The sequence below is a fragment of the Conger conger genome, chromosome 15 (genome assembly GCF_963514075.1).
Source record: "Conger conger chromosome 15, fConCon1.1, whole genome shotgun sequence".
NCBI classification, from domain to species: domain Eukaryota; kingdom Metazoa; phylum Chordata; class Actinopteri; order Anguilliformes; family Congridae; genus Conger; species Conger conger.
Window position 1 is genome coordinate 8,631,654 of NC_083774.1, and position 19,180 is coordinate 8,650,833.

Below are 19,180 nucleotides of genomic sequence, written 5' to 3' on the forward strand. Positions count from 1 at the left end.
GTGGCAGACCGCACGTTCGGTTGGAGCTCCAGCCGTGTGGAGACTCGCTGATTAAGAGGAAGATGTTTGTGATGAAGAGGCTGTTCTGTGAAACCACTCAGGGACTGGGAGGTCACCCCTGCAGTTGTGGTCATGAGATTGATGAGGGATAGACAGACCAGACCAGAACAGACCCGACCTACCAGAACAGACCAACCAGAACAGACCAGAACAGACCAGAACAACAGACAGAGGCATTTACATTGGCATGCGTTGGTACTGTGCACAACTAAATTCAATTTCTGTGGTGGAACTGCCATTTCCTAAAAAGATGTTACATTTTGAATGTGTCTAAACGGGAGCATGGTTACCTAGCGTGCTAGACAGGTAGTTCTTCCCAAAGGCCAGCCAATCGGGGAGCATGGTTACCTAGCGTGCTAGACAGGTAGTTCTTCCCAAAGGCCAATTAGAGAAATCTCTCTTTGCGTGTCAGTTCCGTATGGGTGGGAAAAACATTCAAGCTCAGCGGTTGTTTCTGATTTCATCACTGTTTCCTTCTCTGCAGCTCAAGTGCTATTTTTACCAGGCATGGGAAAGTCACACATGCTGATGGACACACAGCCAGTCAGCTGCGCTTTCTCTCGCGTTTCTCCCCGGCTCGACTCGAAAACACACGTTTCGGTGAAAGACAATCCGTGTCTGCCGGTCCGGTCCTTGATTACTTACAGTATAATTACCTTTGGTAACGGGCAATGCTAATATTACCTCAAATCAAAGTGTTTTTCTTAAATTAACACACACAAAAAAACAAAACGATGAGAGAACTTTAGACCTCTGCAACGTGCCAGACAAAACGAAATTAGAGTGCTTGCATTAGTTCGTGTTTCTCTCCCGCACGCGTGTGTGAGTGAAGGTGAAAGCAGCGTTCTGTGACGGTCATCGAGACTTCACGCGACTCTGAATGCAGGGCCCCTTGCGCAGGCTCATGTAATTTCATTGTGAGCTGATCTGTATGCTGTTTAGAGTGAGCTCATTTGTCTTCTGCTACTTAACACTGGGCAGTGGGGTCTGCAGTGCTGTTTGAACAGTGCGGTGCTTGCAGGTAAAAATGCATTGCAACCTATGTCTATTGTCTTGTCTTGCAGTGCATGTGTCTGCTCTGTGTGAGTCTGTGAGCCTGTATTCATGCCTGTGTGGATGTGTGTGCATGCATGTGTGTACATGCGCATGAATGTATGTGTGTCTGTGCTCATGTATGCGTGTGTGTTTGTTTGTGTGTGTGTGCGTGTTTGCTTGTGTGAATGCCTGCCTGCTTGTGTGTGTGTATGTCCGTGTGTGTGTGTGTGTGTGTGTGTTCCTGTGTGTGTTCCTGTGTGTGTGTATGTGTGTGTGTGTGTGTCTGTGTGTGTGTGTTCCTGTGTGTGAGTGTGTGTATGTCTCTGTGTGTGTGTGTGTATGTCTGTCTCTGTGTGTGCGTGTGTGCGTGTGTGCGTGTGTGCGTGTGCGCGTGAGCGTGTGTGCGTGTGTGCGTGCGTGTGTGCGTGCGTGCGTGCGTGCGTGCGTGTTCCTGTGTGTGAGTGTGCGTGTATGTCTCTGTGTGTGTGTGTGTGCGTGTGTGTGCGTGCGTGCGTGTATGTCTGTGTGTGTGTATGTGTTCCTGTGTGCGTGTGTGCGTGTGTGCGTGCGTGCGTGCGTGCGTGCGTGTGTGTGTATGTCTGTCTGTGTGTGTGTGTGTGTGTGTATATGTGTGTGTGTGTGTGTGTGTGTTTGGATAAGCTGCTCTCTGAATGGCTTCTTTCACAACCCCGTGACCCCCAGTTCAGGGGCCTGCTTCTGCTCAGAGCCCCGCTATCACTGGTGATGTGTCAGCATGCTCTCCCCCTGCTGCTGAGAGAGAGGGAGAGAGAGGGAGAGAGAGGGGGAGAGAGAGGGAGAGGGAGAGAGAGAGGGAGAGAGAGAGAAAGACAGACTGGGAGAGAGGGAGAAAGAGAGAGGGAGAGGTGGAGGGAGATTCAGAGTGAGCGAGAGGGAGAGGGAAAGGTGGAGAGAGAGGGAGAGGGAGAAGGAGAGAGCATTATCGTGTTCTCTGCTTGTTTGCAGATCATAGGCAATCTAATCTGCGCTGGATGAAAGAAGGTAGCAGAGGCTCTCCCTAATTGCTAATTTGTTCAGTATCTCCAGTGAACTCAGAGGGGGTTAGCTCCCTTTCGTCCCTCTTTTTTTCTGCCTCCTGTTTTTCCTTCCCCCTCTGTAACTACATACACACACGCAAATACTGCATGCATATGCATAAACGGCACGTAATAGCAGTATAGGGTTTCTACCGAGTGTATATAACAGACATGACAAAATGGAGAACAGATGACCGAAATGAAGTGTAGTTTCGGTTGTATCTTTTAATTTTGAAATTAAAACCAATTATGTGTTCCAGTCAACGGCATGCAGAAAATGATTATTTCCAGTGTCGTTTTGTATGAATGAACATCATATCTGAATTAAATGGGGAAATTCTCCTAATATAGGCCAGCAATGGCAAAATTAGGTTGATGAGCCTGAAAGCCCATCCATACCAAGAACGGTATAACTATAATAATTACTATAACTCTAATGTAACAATGTGACTTTCCACACTGCTGAACCCTGTAAATTCGGTTGGATTTTGATTGGCTGTCAGTGTTTTATCATTCTGTCAGCTGGAAAAAAAAAATTCTGAAAGAAATCCCAACAATATCGTTGGTCACTGACGTTATAGCTGCGGTGTGGACTCTCTCACTTGAGTTTGAATGTTGTTTTAAAAATCGTTCTTGGTGTGGATGGGCCTTCACAGAGATAACTGCACCAAAGCTGACGCTTTGTTGAACAACCTGTTGTTAAGAACCGTGTGATTAAGATGGCTGCCGGCCTTCTGGTTTTTGCACACACTGAGGAAGGCTTGGTGTTGTCCGTGTCTTTAATAAATCCTCCGGACCTGACTGCGAGCGATGTCCTGTCCGTTTGAGTTTGCTACGTTTCTTTAAGGATTTGGTACCCGTTAATCGGACGCTTAATTAATCCGAGCGGAGCACGTTTCGGTTTTTAATTCGGCTGTGTTTATCGTCCCTTGTTGGTGGACGGTGAGTGTCTCTGGGGGACGGGACCGGTACCGGCGGGTCTTCTGGACCCGACCCAGGCTGAATCCCCAGAGAGCCAGGCCTGAGGATCGTAGGGATCAGCTATCGCTCCTTAATGTGAACCATCTCACTCCCAGCGGCTCGGCCTCCCTCTCCGGGGTCCTGGCTGCCAGGGTGAGGAGCGGGAACAGCACGGGGCATTGTGAGGGCCCAGGGCCCCGTCTGTTTCCTGCGTGGCCCCTCTGGAGCCTCCCCCCCTCCCCCCCCGCCGCAGGGGGCCCTGGCTCAGGTTGTCAGGTCACGGGGTTAACACAAGCCAATTACCAAAACAGTTAAGGAGGAGACAGGAAACACAATATTTACCACATGACTGCCTGGATGATGTACCACACACCGAGAAGCGCTCCCGCTTTAGGCAGCCATTGTGCTTTCCCTTTCGATTTCTTTGGGTTGTCTTCAAAGTAGAGCTCAGACGTTTTTGCAGATAATACACTTATATAAACGTACATATATTTATATCATCAAAACACTAATGCTTACGCTGTGGCCGTCAGACACAGAGGCAGACGGCCTACTTTCCTGCTTCCTGTTTCCTGAGGAAAAAAATTCTAAAAGTTTTAACTTATTTGGGGACCCCAAAGTTACTCCAGTACAGGGGAGCCACTTGTTCGAGTAAGAGCTTTGAAGTCTGCATACCAGCGATGTACAGGCGAGACGTTTGGGGAACTCTTCGGTTCTGGGACAGAGGGAAGTGCAGTATATATGTATGTATGTATGTATGTGTGTGTGTATGTGTAGGTGTGTGTCTGTGTATGTATATGTGTATATGTGCGTGTGTGTGTGTGTGCGTATGTGTGTATGTGCGTATGTGTGTGTGTATGTGTGTGTGTTTGTGTGTGTGTGTGTGTGTGTGTGTGTGTGTATGTGTATGTGTATATCCCTGTGTGCCGAATGGAAATGAGGGGAGGGAGACGTGATCCTTTAATTCCATTAGATCCACTGCTTCCCAGCTGCATCGAATTGCTTTAATGTTCCTGTGCGGATGTTTCCTGTGCCTCTCCCGCGCTCCGCGCTGCGTCTTCCAGCGACGGGGATACGGTTTCCTGTGCCTCTCCCGAGCTCCAGCGACAGGGATACTCCTTTCAAGGCCTCTCCGACCACATACGCAGACAGGTTACCTTGCACACGGCGTGGAGAGGAGCTCATACCCTGCAGTGCTGCGGATTCCTAAGAATTAGCCTGAGACTTTGAGACACAAATATCTCATGAATAAGCACAGCATATACCCTATAGTCCCTTTTTATAAGGTTGACTGCTGTTACACTGTAATGTAATACTCTATTTAAATATTATTTTGTATTTAGTCTTTGTTGAGGATCCACATAGGAATGTCGTGGGGCCTATATTCAAAGTTAGTTAATGGGCTTGTTAATGTTGTGGCTGTGCTAATGCACGGTATTGCGAAAGGAATATGTCCAGCTATGTGAGCAATGATGACAAATCTAACATTGCCCTTTTCTTGCAATAACACTGATAGGGTAAAACAGGAGGTCATATCCTTTACAGTGCGTCCCGGAAAGTACATTTGAAACTACTTGGCTTTAATATTCAGAAATGTAAATCTCAGCAACAATAGACTGCTCTAAAACGCCCTAAAACCCAGCTCAGGTCATATACTTTATGGTGCTCTGGGTTACGATGCGCTGATACCACTCCTCGACCGCCGTCTGTGATGTAAACCTGTCAGGTTTTTACAGCCCCCCCTGACTGGCGTGAGGATGTCATGGGGCAGCGGGGAGGCTGGGGGTAATTTGTTAGCTCTGGGAAAAGGCTTTAGTGTGGATCTGTTGCTGTCTTTCTGATCTCTAAATCGTGTCTGGGGCCAGGGGAGAGACTGAGCCGGCAGGCCTCCTGTCCTGTGACAGTGGTCTGTGAATCCTCTGGGTCCCGCGGTGCATACCAGCGGTAATAACCCCCTATAACCGGTTCAGGGGGCTGCAGTAACTCAGCAGATAATGCACTGCCGGGATTAGGGCCTAAACAGGCTCCAGTGAGCGGCCTGCCCGCCCGCCTGCCTTTTTAAGTCTGTCACGCAGTTTTCTCAAAGCGTCGTTCTCTCGGCAGGCCAGAGTAATTACAGGCGGCGTAAGGGGACAGCCGTCGCGCAGGTCTGCTTGAGGCTGAGGTTGAGTTTGAGTGCGTCGCTCCGCTCTGCTGTCAGGCGTGCGTGATTACACCATACCCTTCCCATCAGTCCCAGGACGCCCGAGCCCCCTTTACTTTGGGCCCTGGGTTTTTCCAAGCGAGTGATTAAGACGGAGACGAATGCTGTTTAGACAGCCTGCTGGTGTGGGTGGTCTCTCCGCGCGAGCGTTGGGCTGCGGGGTTTATAGAGTCTGAGCATAAATGAACTGTTGAAGACCAATGGAAAGCCTGAGTGCAATCACAACACCCCGGCCAAATATGAAAGGGCCCGAAAAAGGCATGGGGCAGCAAAGGGGGCCGTGCCCGCCCCAGAGAGCCCTTTTTGGGGAATGGTGTCATCGGGACCCATCTCCCAACAAAGCGGCGTATTCACAGGGAGCAGACGCGCACCGCCACGTTCACGCGTTATAAACTCTTCATAGATTTAAATGGTTTCGCCTCGTCTGGCCCCCCGTCTCAGAACTCAGCCAGACCCCTGCCTTCTCGTTTGACGCTCGGGCAAACTCTTTACACTGGGCGGGGGAAAAAGTAGCCCCGGCAAGAAACGGATTAACATCTTGACTAAAACATAGGGGCAGAACCCGGATCAACTTAAGACAAAAAATAAAGATATATGTAAATAACTAAAATCTGATTCATTCAATTTCATTTCATTCATACACCAGCACACTTTTAAGTTCCTCAAGAAGTGAAAAGTGAAAAATCCGTAAATGGCAAAACACGCCACATGTAGATCGGTCGTGAACAAAAACAATCGTCATTTTTCTTTTTTTAGAAGAGGGATATTGGGGGTAAATCAGGAGGGAGGATGAAGGTATGGTCTGAAAACGCGTAGAAACAGGGGGAGGTGCTTTGTGACACAGGGATCTTCATTGGGGGAGGCATCTTATCACACAGCTAATTCTAAATGTTTTTGAGTAACCGTTTCTCACTGATCTGTACAGATTAAGCAGTACCGGTAAGAAGGACCGGTGACATGGCTCAGGCAGTAAGAGCAGTCGTCTGGCAGTTGGAGGGTTGCCGGTTCGATCCCCTGCCCGGGCTGTGTCGAAGTGTCCCTGAGCAAGACACCTAACCCCCAAAATGCTCCTGACGAGCTAGTCGGCGCCCTGCATGGCAGCCAATCGCCGTAGGTGTGTGAGTGTGTGTATGAATGGGTGAATGAGAATTGTACAGCGCTTTGGATAAAGGCGCTATATAAATGCCAACCATTTACCATTTACCAAGGGTTTGTGGGTTTGAATCCCGGCCAGTCAGATCCTCTCTGTGTGGAGTTTGCATGTTCTCCCCGTGTTCACGTGGGTTTACTCCGGGTACCCCCAGTTTCCTCCCACACTCAAACACACGCGCATCAGGTTGGGTGTGCTCCTGTCGTTGCCCTTGACCAAGGCACTGGCCTCAGAACTGGAGTTGGTCCCTGGGCGCTGCCCACTGCTCCTAAGTAACTAGGATGGGCCAAATGTAGATGACAAATTACCCCACAGGGTTCAATAGTATATCTTAATCTCTTAATCCCCAGCACTGTATCACAGATGTTTACACAATTTTGCAGTGATCTGTGCAGATTAAGTAGTACTAACCCCCAGCACAGCCCCTACAGCAGGCAGTGCCTGTTCCCTTAATCTTCATCTTCGTCTTCATCACTCGGGCTAAAGAGGTCATCCATCAACGCCAGCAGTGCAGGTCAAGTGAGGTTTATCTTGATAGAGGCCTTTAGTCACGAGGTGATGAATTATGGGGTGGTGCAGAGGGATCAGGCCCAGATAGCAATAGGTCTATCCATGGGCCACACTGGAGAGCTGGGATCAAGACCCCGACAACCAGCTTCTCCCCTCCAGTGGGCAGCCCAAGGGGGGCAGCCTGTGGCCCAGTGGCTAAGGTACATGTCTGGGGCAGCCTGTAGCCTAGTGGCTAAGATACATGACTGGGGCAGCCTGTAGCCTAGTGGCTAAGGTGCATGACTGGGGCAGCCTGTAGCCTAGTGACTAAGGTGTATGACAGGGACAGCCTGTAGCCGAGTGGCTAAGGTACATGACTGGGGCAGCCTGTAGCCTAGTGGCAAAGGTACATGACTGGGGCAGCCTGTGGCCCAGTGGCTAAGATACATGTCTGGGGCAGCCTGTAGCCAAGTGGCTAAGGTACATGACTGGGGCAGCCTGTAGCCGAGTGGCTAAGGTACATGACTTGGGCAGCCTATAGCCTAGTGGCTAAGGTGCATGACTGGGGCAGCCTGTGGCCAAGTGGCTAAGATACATGTCTGGAGCAGCCTGTAGCCTAGTGGCTAAGGTACATGACTGGGGCAGCCTGTAGCCAAGTGGCTAAGGTACATGACTGGGGCAGCCTATAGCCTAGTGACTAAGATACATGTCTGAGGCAGCCTGTAGCCAAGTGGCTAAGGTACATGACTGGGGCAGCCTGTAGCCGAGTGGCTAAGGTACATGACTTGGGCAGCCTGTGGCCAAGTGGCTAAGGTACATGACTGTGGCAGCCTGTAGCCAAGTGGCTAAGGTACATGACTGGGGCAGCCTATAGCCTAGTGGCTAAGGTGCATGACTGGGGCAGCCTGTGGCCTAGTGGAAGGTTGGTGGTTCAAGCCCTGGTGTAGCCACAATAAGATTCTCATGGCTATTGGGTCAAGGCCCTTAACCCCACATTGCTCTAGGGGGATTGGTCCCTGTTTAGTCAAGTCACTTTGGATAAAAGCATCAGCTAAATAACTGTAATGTAATGTGCTCACTCTATATCTCCATCAGCAGATGGCCAAGATGCGGTTAACCAGGGCGTAGTGACAGCTGTCACTCATTACGTCACCTCAGTCTTTTCATTGCTCTGATCTGATCTGATCTGATATGCCTTTGTGAGTTTACTGGATGTGACCTTTTTGTCTAATGACTTTAAAGTTTTCAGTCATTTCTCATGTTCTGCATCAAGAATAACTCGGTTTGAGGGGCCTTTAATTTATGCTACGGCCTGCAGATCTGTTATGAGTCCCTTCTTCTGATTCTCTGTGCCCCGTTTTCATGTGCAGGAATGTGTGCATGGGTTTGATTACAAGAGACAGTGCCAGAGGTTCTCTCCCTTTCCCTCTCTCGCTCTCTCTTTCCCCCTTTCTCCTTCTGTCTCTCTGTCTAAATCATGGAGGGGGGACAGACATCAAAACGTTCCCTCGGCGAGTATCACTTAGCCTTCCCTTGCCCCCGGGACTCCGTCTTCATATAAGGGCCCTTTTCCTCTCCGTGACTTCTTAAGAGAGAGCTCCTCTTTCCCCCGCCGGTGCCTGGGAGCGACCGCGATAGAGATCTGGGCCGGGCCCTGCAGTTTTAATGCAGGTCTGAGGCACTGGAGCTTCAGCACCGAGCCTCGAGCGCCTGAGAGGGAGAGAGCGAAGGAGAGAGAGAGAGAGAGAGAGACATATATATATATAGAGAGAGAGAGAGAGAGAGACATATATATATATAGAGAGAGAGAGAGAGAGGGAGAAATAGAAATAGAAATAGAAAGAGAAGAGAAAGGGAGAGAGGGGGTCAGGCTCAATAAGGACAGGAGCTCTGAGCTCTCATCTACAGGGCAACTCCTCACTCTAATCTGTTCCACATGGAGCGTAATTACCCCGTCTGCACCGGGCGCTGTGGCCCAACTCTCTCTCTCTCTCTCTCTCTCTCTCTCTCTCACTCTCTCACTCTCTCACTCTCTCTCTCTCTCTCTCTCTCTCTCTCTCTCTCCCCCTCCCCCTCCCCCTCCCCCTCCCCCTTGTGCTCTCTCTGTGTCTCTCTCTCCCTCCCTCCCTCTCTCTCTCTCCCTCCCTCCCTCTCTCTCTCTCTCTCTCTCTCTCTCTCTCTCTCTCCTCTCTCTCTCTCTCTCTCTCTCTCTCTCTCTCTCTCTCTCTCTCCCCCCTCCCCCTCCCCCTCCCCCTCCCCCCAGGACTTCTTCCCTGGGCATGTCGGTGATAGCTGACACAAAACCAGATGCCACAAGCCTGTACCCTCCACAAGCCCAGGGCCTTCTGACCCAGCCTCCCTGAGTCCAGGGCCTCCTGACCCAGCCTCCCTGAGCCCAGGGCCTTCTGACCCAGCCTCCCTGAGTCCAGGGCCTCCTGACCCAGCCTCCCTGAGCCCAGGGCCTTCTGACCCAACCTCCCTGAGTCCAGGGCCTTCTGACCCAACCTCCCCAAGCCCAGGGCCTCCTGACCCAACCTCCCTGAGTCCAGGGCCTTCTGACCCAGCCTCCCCAAGCCCAGGGCCTCCTGACCCAACCTCCCTGAGTCCAGGGCCTTCTGACCCAGCCTCCCCAAGCCCAGGGCCTCCTGACCCAACCTCCCTGAGTCCAGGGCCTTCTGACCCAACCTCCCTGAGTCCAGGGCCTTCTGACCCAACCTCCACTGAGCCCAGGGCCTTCTGACCCAGCCTCCCAGGGCGTTCTGACCCAGCCTCCCAGGGCCTTCTGACCCAACCTCCACTGAGCACAAAGGCCTCAGTGTCGGGGCCCAGTGGTGCGGCAGTATGTGGCGGTGCGGTGTAAATGAGCTAGTAAAACCCACTGCACAGGTATGGGTCACGGCGAGGAGCGTGTTCTCAGGGTCAGACAGGCCCTCTGTGGGCGTCTGAGGTAATGGTTGTGTTGGGCGGCTTTCTGGGAAGACCGCTGCGGGAGCAGGGCAAACTTCTTTTTTTTTTCTTTTTTTTTTTCCATCGGTTGGAAAAACAGTAGCTGTCCTAGAGGCTTCCGAAACAGCCCCGGTAGAGGTCACCTTAAAGAGGACTTAGTGTGTTCCATATGGGAAGAGTTTTCAGACCCAGACAAGGTTGTTTTTTTTGGAGGGGGTCGGAGGGGGTTGGCTGAATATACATTATGTTAGGGGATGTTTTATGCTGCCTGTGGAATCTGTGTTGTTGAACAAAATTATTTTATCACTGACATAAATATGTTGCAGTCACAAGTGTGCTACATTAAAAAAATTTCGCTGTTCATTCTGAGAGCTTCTGCTCAATTTTTGCAGATTCCCCTGAGTGATAACTTTCTTTGATCTGCCAGTAGATGGCCAAACGTCAGTTAGAATGGCAGTTAGAACATATTCACAGGCCATTCATCTAATCTTGAGTGTGAGTATTACAGCGTCGGTTGACACATCAAATGGCACTTGTTTATTGTCCAGGGTGAGAACTGATCTGCTCCCCTCTGATGAAACTCACTGTGTGTGTGTGTGTGTGTGTGTGTGTGTTTGTGTGTGTGTCTGTGTGCACACGTGTGTGCCTGGCTTTATTGACTTAACTTCAAATTTTGCGAAAGTTGCGATTGGTCAACCACCCAAGCCCGCTCTCTGGTCAATTAGAATTCTAATCACTTCGAGCTTCAAAGTCCGTTCTAGGGCTCTTCCACAAGCCCAGGATATCAATCGCTTCAGTTTCCTCAACTGCAATAAACCATGAAATGGTTTTGTCCTGCATTTCTGTGGACATAACGTGGAGCCCTCGCCACGTTAACTCAGATCACTCTTGCATGACCTTGATAATCAGTCATGGCTTTGATCTATATTTGTCCGATCTACTTCTATAACTTTTTTAAATGTCATCATTACGCTATGATGCAATGTGAACAAAAGTGGGGGTGGTCTTGCGGCGAGCACAACGGTTTCACGTATAAAGTGGGGAAACATCTGGTTTTCATAGAAAACCAAAATAGGGCTGATATCGAGAGAGCGTATTAGAGCTAATTTACGTATTTATTTAAAAAGGCTTCAATCACAGAAGCTGTGACTGTAAATGGATACCGGGCTTATCTCGCGCAGTATCGACGTTCCTGCGAGGGAGCTGCCTCTCTGGACTACAGACGAGAGCCAGCTCGCCCTGCCCGTTTGGTAATCGCATTATGCGAGCTAACCTTTTTGTCGAGGCAATTACAGCATGATCAATTAATGAAGTACCAATTCAAGCAGTCAGGCTAATTCTTCACACTGTAGTGCGTTGTGTAATCCTGTATCCAGATGTCTTGTTCTTGTTTCCATCTCACCGCAGTGGTCAGTGGTGCACGTTGCGCACAGGTACTGCGTATCCCATAATGACCGAATTTAAACCGTCTCTCTCGCATTATTCCAGTGGAATCCAGCTGTACTCATAATACAAAACCAGATGATTACTTTTTTGAGGTTTTTGGGTTTGATGACACAAGTGCAGTGAAAGGGCGATTATTTTCCTTAATATCGCCCCATGTGTGTCATCCAGGAGCCGTGGAGGTGGACATAAAGCTGGGCTTTGTTTTAAAAAATGGAAAATGTAACTGGATCATCCAGGTTTTACTCTTCACTCTTACCTTATTTTACCTCGGTTACCCTTGACAATGCTGTCCATTCTGATCATGTTCTTCCTTCATCGTGGGTGGGAGAGAGGGCTGGGGTGTTCCTCACAAGACCTCACTTTATAACAGTCAATTTATAGATCAATCACATCAACCTCTACCACGGCTTCTATTGTCAGTACAGACAGACCGGGTCCGATTGTTCTCTGCCAAGTATATTATTTTTCGATCAAATGTGGAATACCTGTGTCAATTATTATTATTTGTTATTTAGCTTGTATTTGTTACTTGTATCCAAAGCAACTTACACTTCATTAGTAGGGGACAATGTGGGGTCAAGGCCTTGCTCAAGGGCCCAACAGCTGTACGGATCTTAACGTGGCTACACCGGCAACTTTCTAGCTCCCAGTCATGTACCTTTGCCTCTAGGCTAAATGCCGTTAAACAAACTTTTATTTAACAGTATTTACATGCAGGTATGTTGTACTATTCTACAGAAATATTTTTGTGTTTGCTGTTAGGGTTCATTTCGGTGAGCAGGGAAGTGAGTGTTGATGTAGGTGTTGAGTGTCGGTTAATAATGATGTCTAAGCAGCTGTGTCGGTATCAGTGTTGAATTAATTCAATGTTGAGTCAGTTTGGAATTGTAAGTGTAAGTTTTAAATAACGGTGTGGTCTGAAGTGATTGCCGTAATGACGGTGACAGTATCTCAGGCTGGCGTATGGGAACAGTGTTGCGTGCAAGCAGGCAATAGAGTTGTCTTTACATAAGGCACTCTGGCCCGAGCTCTGTTGAATGCGGTCAGTGAGATTACTCAGACAAGGATAAGCTACCCCTGACTGGCATCTAGTCTGAGTAATGATGTGGTCAGTGTGACTTCTCATAGACCTTTACTTAAGACATAATTTATAAACTGACCTTTTAATCCTGAGTCTTATTACTCCACTTAGCGCCGGCCACTGGAGAAGTTGCTATCTCGAGCTGCATTAGGTTCGCTAGGTGTTACTGTGTCACAGTCTTAGAAAAGTGTTAGAAAAGCACAATTCTGTTTCGGTCCTGAATCTTTGACCATCGTACTGTTCAGAAGTTCCATTTTGGTGGATGAAATTGGCCAGTACGGTCGATGAGGGCTTTTTATGGCTAAAACCATAAAGCCTCGGACTGTGCCTGGAAAGTTGGAACATTTCATAATATATTTTAGGATATGTGTCACTATTAGTAATGGGTACGAGTAATGTTTCAAATAATTACTTGCTGGATGTAAAAATAAAAAAGTAATGTAAAATAAAAAAGAAATAAATTAAAATGGAAGATATTACTAATGATTAGAATGAGGCAAATAATCTATTTTGATACACAGTTTTAAAATTATAATTAAGTATTTTCTTAGTAAGCCATTCTATAAGCGGGATGATGTATAAGAGCACTTTACGTAGTTTGAAGCCATTTCTCTAATGGAAATTGGCTGAGGTGAGTTTACTACCTCTGTGTGTCTTCGGTCACCGTGTGAGGTATTAGGTTTGTCCAGTTATGGGTCTCCACACCTGCACACTAGTGTCCCATGAATTATCAGAAGCTTTTCACGTGTCACACCTTATTCATGCATTGTTTATGAATGCTACATGGAAAATATTTGTGCATGATTATTAAAATAACCTGGCCCTTGCGCGGAATACAGTTAGAGAATGCTGCAGTAGCGTACAGGTCATTGTGTTGTGTACGTTTTCCCAGGGGAAAGGAAGAGAGCAGGGCCATCCGCAGATATAGACAAGTCAGACCTCTAAACCGGTGCCCTCTAATTGAGGGAAATCAGAACACTGCAATCTTCATGAAAGGTGACCCGGATGAAACATTGCGCACCAAACCGGCTTGGGCACCTTTTAAATTTCACTCCCAAAATAACAGCTTCACTGTAAATATTTAGATACCTTCGTACTTATCAAAAAAATAAAAAAACGCAAACAACAAAGAACTTTCTGAACGTATAATTGTGAACGCTTTGATGTACAATTACTTCCAAATTGTAATCGCAACCAAGTTACATAATAAGGTCTTTATATAAGATTGTTAAGCTGTCCAATTACTTTTAGGCCCCTAAAATGGAGGGATTTTGGATGACATCTACAGCTGTACTATCTCCCTTTAGATGTGCTATTTAAATCTTAAGTCAATCTATATTATCATATCTATAATTTGTTATTATTAGTCTTAATTTTATAGTCCACTATAGGTGCGATTGTGAACCATTTCCTGTAAATAAATACTGTAGAATCCTACGCTTTTATTAAATGGTTGTGCCTCTTACATTGGATCCATTCTGTACAGATTAAATTTATGGACAGAACAAATCAAACAAAGGATGTAAATGTGTTGGTTAATCTTGCTATTTTCACTTATTGTTATTTTTCTGCTGTACTGAAAGTGCACTAACAACAAAAAAACTGGTAAAGCATGAATAGATGCAAAATAATAATAATAATAATAATAATAATAATAATAATAATAATAATAATAATCATGAATCTAATCAAAACTGACCAGCTGGGCATCACATAGGCGTGATACATTTTCATTAAAATGAAAAGAATGGAACAAGCCATCGGCAAAAAAGTTAAATGAAAAGCTTTCAGAAAGCATTGTATAGAGTTGAAGGCATCTTATTTCCAGTTAGATGCATAGTTTTTTCTGTAACTATCATTTTGCCTTTTTGTCTGTCACCCCGCCCCCCCCACACTCACACACACACACACACACATACACACACTCACACCGAAACACACACACATTCTCAGACACTCACACACACTCACACACACACTCTCACACAGACACACACGCACACACACACACATCATTTGTCATCCCCCCCCCCACATGACTGTGTAGGTGGCAGAAAGGAAGACGTCCGTCTCTCACGGTCTCCATGTTTTATTACAGTTTTATTGCTTCATCTTCGTCCTCCGGCCCAAAAAAAAAAAAAAAGGTCCGATCTGAGCTAACCTTTACTGACGCAAGAGAACGTGACAGGGCCCAGCTGTGTGGACGGAGCCCGCCCCGCGTGACTGCACCGTCAGGGCCCCGTCTCGAAACACGCATCACGCCATCCTCAGCGCCTCTTCACAGAGGTGCGTCACTCCGGGCATTTTAACCTACCTAAATACTTACTCACAGACACTACGGAGCAGCGCCTTGACATCACGTTGGATTTGAGCGACTTCAGCTGGCATCGACTTGAGCAATCCGGTCACCGCGTCAGTTTCCTGTTTCTTAAATTTATGTGTTTGTCCTTACCCGTTTCTTCATCATGTCTGTGTCATAGAAAATATTTTAATTCATTTTTTTAGTTTCAAGTTTAGCTGTAGGGGAATTTTAAGAGTTTTGCTACACTGTCCCGAGGATTTACAGTGGTTTTCGATCTACAAATTGCAACCCAGTCATGCAAAGATGGAGTCACTCTGCAGAGACTGAAGATCCAGATTGTTGTTTACACTGCAGTAACTGCATTTTGAAGTGGTTGCTTAGCTGTCCGCCTAAATTGAATGGTTTGTTATGATGAGCGCAATTGGTAAAAATTTCAACCGTTTTGCGGCCCAAGAGAACTGCAGCAACAACAAAGTGGCGTTGTCCACATTACATTACATTGCATTACATTTTATTTAGCGGACGCTTTTATCCGAAGCGACATACGAAGACGACGTACACACGAAACAGATGATGTTTCTGGAGGGGTTCCTTTAATCAAATATCCGTACGTGTGAATGAAATGCCACGTTCTCTCATGATAAACGCCATTCCAGCTTCCCAGTTACTTTCGCCACACGCGGATCTGTCCCTTATGGACTCCCAGTGCCCTGTCCAGTCCCGCCAGCCATGGGGCTGGTGCATAGGCACTCCCCCTCACACGCTGTGCGGATGATAAATACCGCCGGCCCTGCGTTCCCCGGACAGACGGTGCTCGTCTGGTGGGGCGTGGAGAATGCGCTGACCCCCCCCCCCCCCCCCCGGTGATGGATGACCCCCACTCGCCGGGGTGACCCCAGATGAACAGGGCAGGCGGGGGTGTGGGGCGGAATGGCGGTGGGTTTAGGCACTTCGTGTATCATGGATTTGGGGGGGCAGCTTGCAGCTAATTCCCTGATTGATGGCATGGATTGTGTGGGGGCTCCGTGGATCCCTGCAATAGCGCAGGCCTGCCCTGCTCCTCTCTGTGGCAGGCTGCCTCACTGTCCCTCCTGTGTTCTGGAGCCTGCTGCTCCATGCACACTCCATGCCTCCATTTTGAATTTGAAAGTGACTGAACATCTGAGTGTGATGCAGCCCATCTGTGTTGAACAGGAAAGTCTGCCCGTGGCTGCATAGTTGTGTGAGTCTCCCCTGGGGACTGGTGACTGGTACCGTGGGGACTGGTCACTGGTAACAGCAGTGTCAGGCTCTGTCCCCCGTGACCACATCCTACCAGCCCTGTACCTGACAACCCATCTGTACTCTGTACTCCAAGCCCTGGTGTAGCCATAAAATCTGTACAACTGTTGGGCCCTTGAGCAAGGCCATTGCTCCAGGGGGGATTGTCCCCTGCTTAGTCTAATGAACTGTTAGTCGTTTTAGAGAAAAGCATGAGTGAAATAACTGGAATGTAACGTAAAAAAAAAAATCTAACATCATGCTGTATTGGGTGGTACACACACACACACACACACACACACACACACACCCCTACCCATAAAAAATGAAAAAGAATCCTATTCCTGTTCGCTGTCCCAAACCCTCATACTGTATGTCATCTGACATCTGCATCCTTGCCATGGACAAAACCATCGTCCCGTCTGCGGCAGATCCAGGGTTTTGGGCTTTCTGCTGGCGGTTTGTGGATCTGGTGAGTTTACAGGCCGAGATTGCCCTCTTAACGTATTTAAAAACTCAGCAGAGTTAGTATGGTCAGCACGGCCTCTCCCTCTGGTCCTCCTCCTCCCCCTGCCTGTGTTGTGGTGGGCATTGTTCAGAGGGACGACATTCCCAGGCCCAGACCGCTGGAGCGCTTGTGTGGCCCTGTGCTGCTGCTTCCTGCTGAAGCTGCTCTTTCGCTGCGGCCACAGTGTGTCATCCGTGTATAAATAGCATTCTCTGTCAAACCAATGCAACAAAAAAAAAAAGATTTGCAGATTTTTGTTTGAAAAAATTCAAATGATCATTTCTCAGGCGCATGTTCTACTGTTCTTTTTTTAAATGATCCTTTTTTGTCATGATGCTTTTGCTCATAATGCGCTATTTCTGCTTTTTGGTCTCATTGTGTGGACACCGGGATTTTGACATGTAGTATGAATTAGTCACCCTTCTTTCATGTTCAGTATATCTGGAAATTCTGGAAATATTATTGAATAATAGAATAATAGAATAATAGAAAATATTTCCCCCCTACAGACACTGTGACTGTCTAGCACATCCATTAAAACAAGATTCCCTATTATTTGACCATGATTCCTAGTGCACCTCTTTACAGTGACACTTAAAATAATAACTTTTAACTCTCTGTTAATTTGATTTGACTGAAATATTATACTGCAATTCTTTTAACTAATTACAGTAGAAAACATCGATAGCCTTACCAGTGTGAGAGCCTTCTGTAAGAGTGTGTACTGGCCATGTTTAGATTAGATTAGATTATACGTTATTGTCACTACACAGAGTACAAGTACTATGACAGGGAAATACAGTTTGGCATCTGACCAGAAGTGCAAAATAGTAACATAAGGTGTCTGTGAGAGGGTGAGAATAAGAGAGTTTAGGATTGGACATACAGGCAGATACGCATGCAGCAGACACACACACACACACACACACAGCGTGTGTTCTGGCCGTGTGGTCCACACGGGGTTCATTCCAGAGCAAAGTGGCCGGCAACTCATTTTTAAACCGTTGCATCAACTCAATCATTAAAAGATGGAAAAATTGAATGCTCACAATCAGAAATCCGAAAACAACTTGCTCCCTTTTTGTGGAAGAACTGCATCAGCAATCAAATTCTACTGAACCCCCTTTTCAAATTATACTACTACTCAAATTATAGACTACATGCACTTTTAACATTATGTCATTAATTTGCCCTTGTGTGTTCATGGGAACCAATCCAATTTTTCTATGGATGTTAAAGACAAATGTAACTGAAATACATTTGTATTTAGTGTTTGGTATTTAGTTATTGGGGTTGCATAACGGGGGTGTTTTGTTTGTGTAGGTACAGTGGGATCGAGTGCTGAAAGGGTGGGTTAGGTGGGTGCAGGTGGGTTATAGTGCCAGCCATAATTTTGTCCCTACCTGCAAACTGCAGAGCAGATCTGTCTATAGTTCTGTTCCACAATTTATGAATTCAGCCAATACACTTTCAGCTTCTCTGTATTTCTTTATTGACCTATCATATAATTATACAATTATAATAGAAATTATATGATTGATAATTATATGATGCTGAATAGCTATCCAATTATTAGCTGTTGTAGCTGACTATACTCTATGTAGTTTGAAATTTGTCTGTAAGCAGTTTTTTACATTACATTATTCATTCTTTGAATAATTCTAGGTAGTACTCTGTAGCCTACCGAGCCTACCCTACATGTACATGTACACATATAAACACACACACACACACACTCAGCAGAGAGGATAGCAGAGAGGAATCTCCATTCTCCAACCATGCAAACCGATGGACACATTGTCATTATGGCCATGTACTTTTCTCTTGCCATATTATTTTCTATTTTATTTTGACATGTACACCCATTATTTTCTTTTCTACTCTTAATTTGTGAAGGTTGTCGTTATTGAAGGCTCCGGTTGTGAAGTTAACGCTGTCACTATGAAATAGATTACCAAACACTTGAAACTGCTGTTCTGACCTGAGCAGTGTTGCTGTGGATGCTGACTCCTCCTACTGGAGTGAAACATCAGTGCAGTTGTGATGCTCTGTGTTTGCGTACCTCTGTTTTAAGTCCTGTTTGAGTACAGGGAGTCCTTCTGGGTTCATACTAAATGTCATGAATCTGTAATCCTCTTTCAGTCTTTAGAACAGGACAGATCTTTGGCGTTCATTTCTGGACAAAGATGAGCTGAGCATTTAAATTCAAAGGACGGTCCCTTTGCTCCTGCATGTTTTCCCACTAAACAAAATTATCTTTCAAGGTTTGTCTATAAAGTACAGTATAAAGCCTTTTAAGTCGGCAATTGTCTCTGACATAGTACTACTTAAGTTGAATTGGAGAGTTGTGTGTTGACTCAGTGTTTTTTCCTTTAATTTGTGACTTACTCTATGGTATGGAGTGGACGAGGCAGGGAGACAGTTGAGCACTTCGCAAAGATTACAGACTCACGACTCGAAATTTGAACCAGACATGAGGGAAAGGCATTTTGTCAGCACAAGATTTGTCACCTGAGTTTTAACTCGTTAAATGTACTTAATTGACTTAGTCTGACCTCCCAGATCCGTCACTGGAGATTGTGGTGGATAACAATAACTATTTTCATAAGCAGGTACTGTATGGTTGTCATTCTCGATGCTGCTAATATTGTTCATACGCACCCATACAGAACATGCACAAAGGAG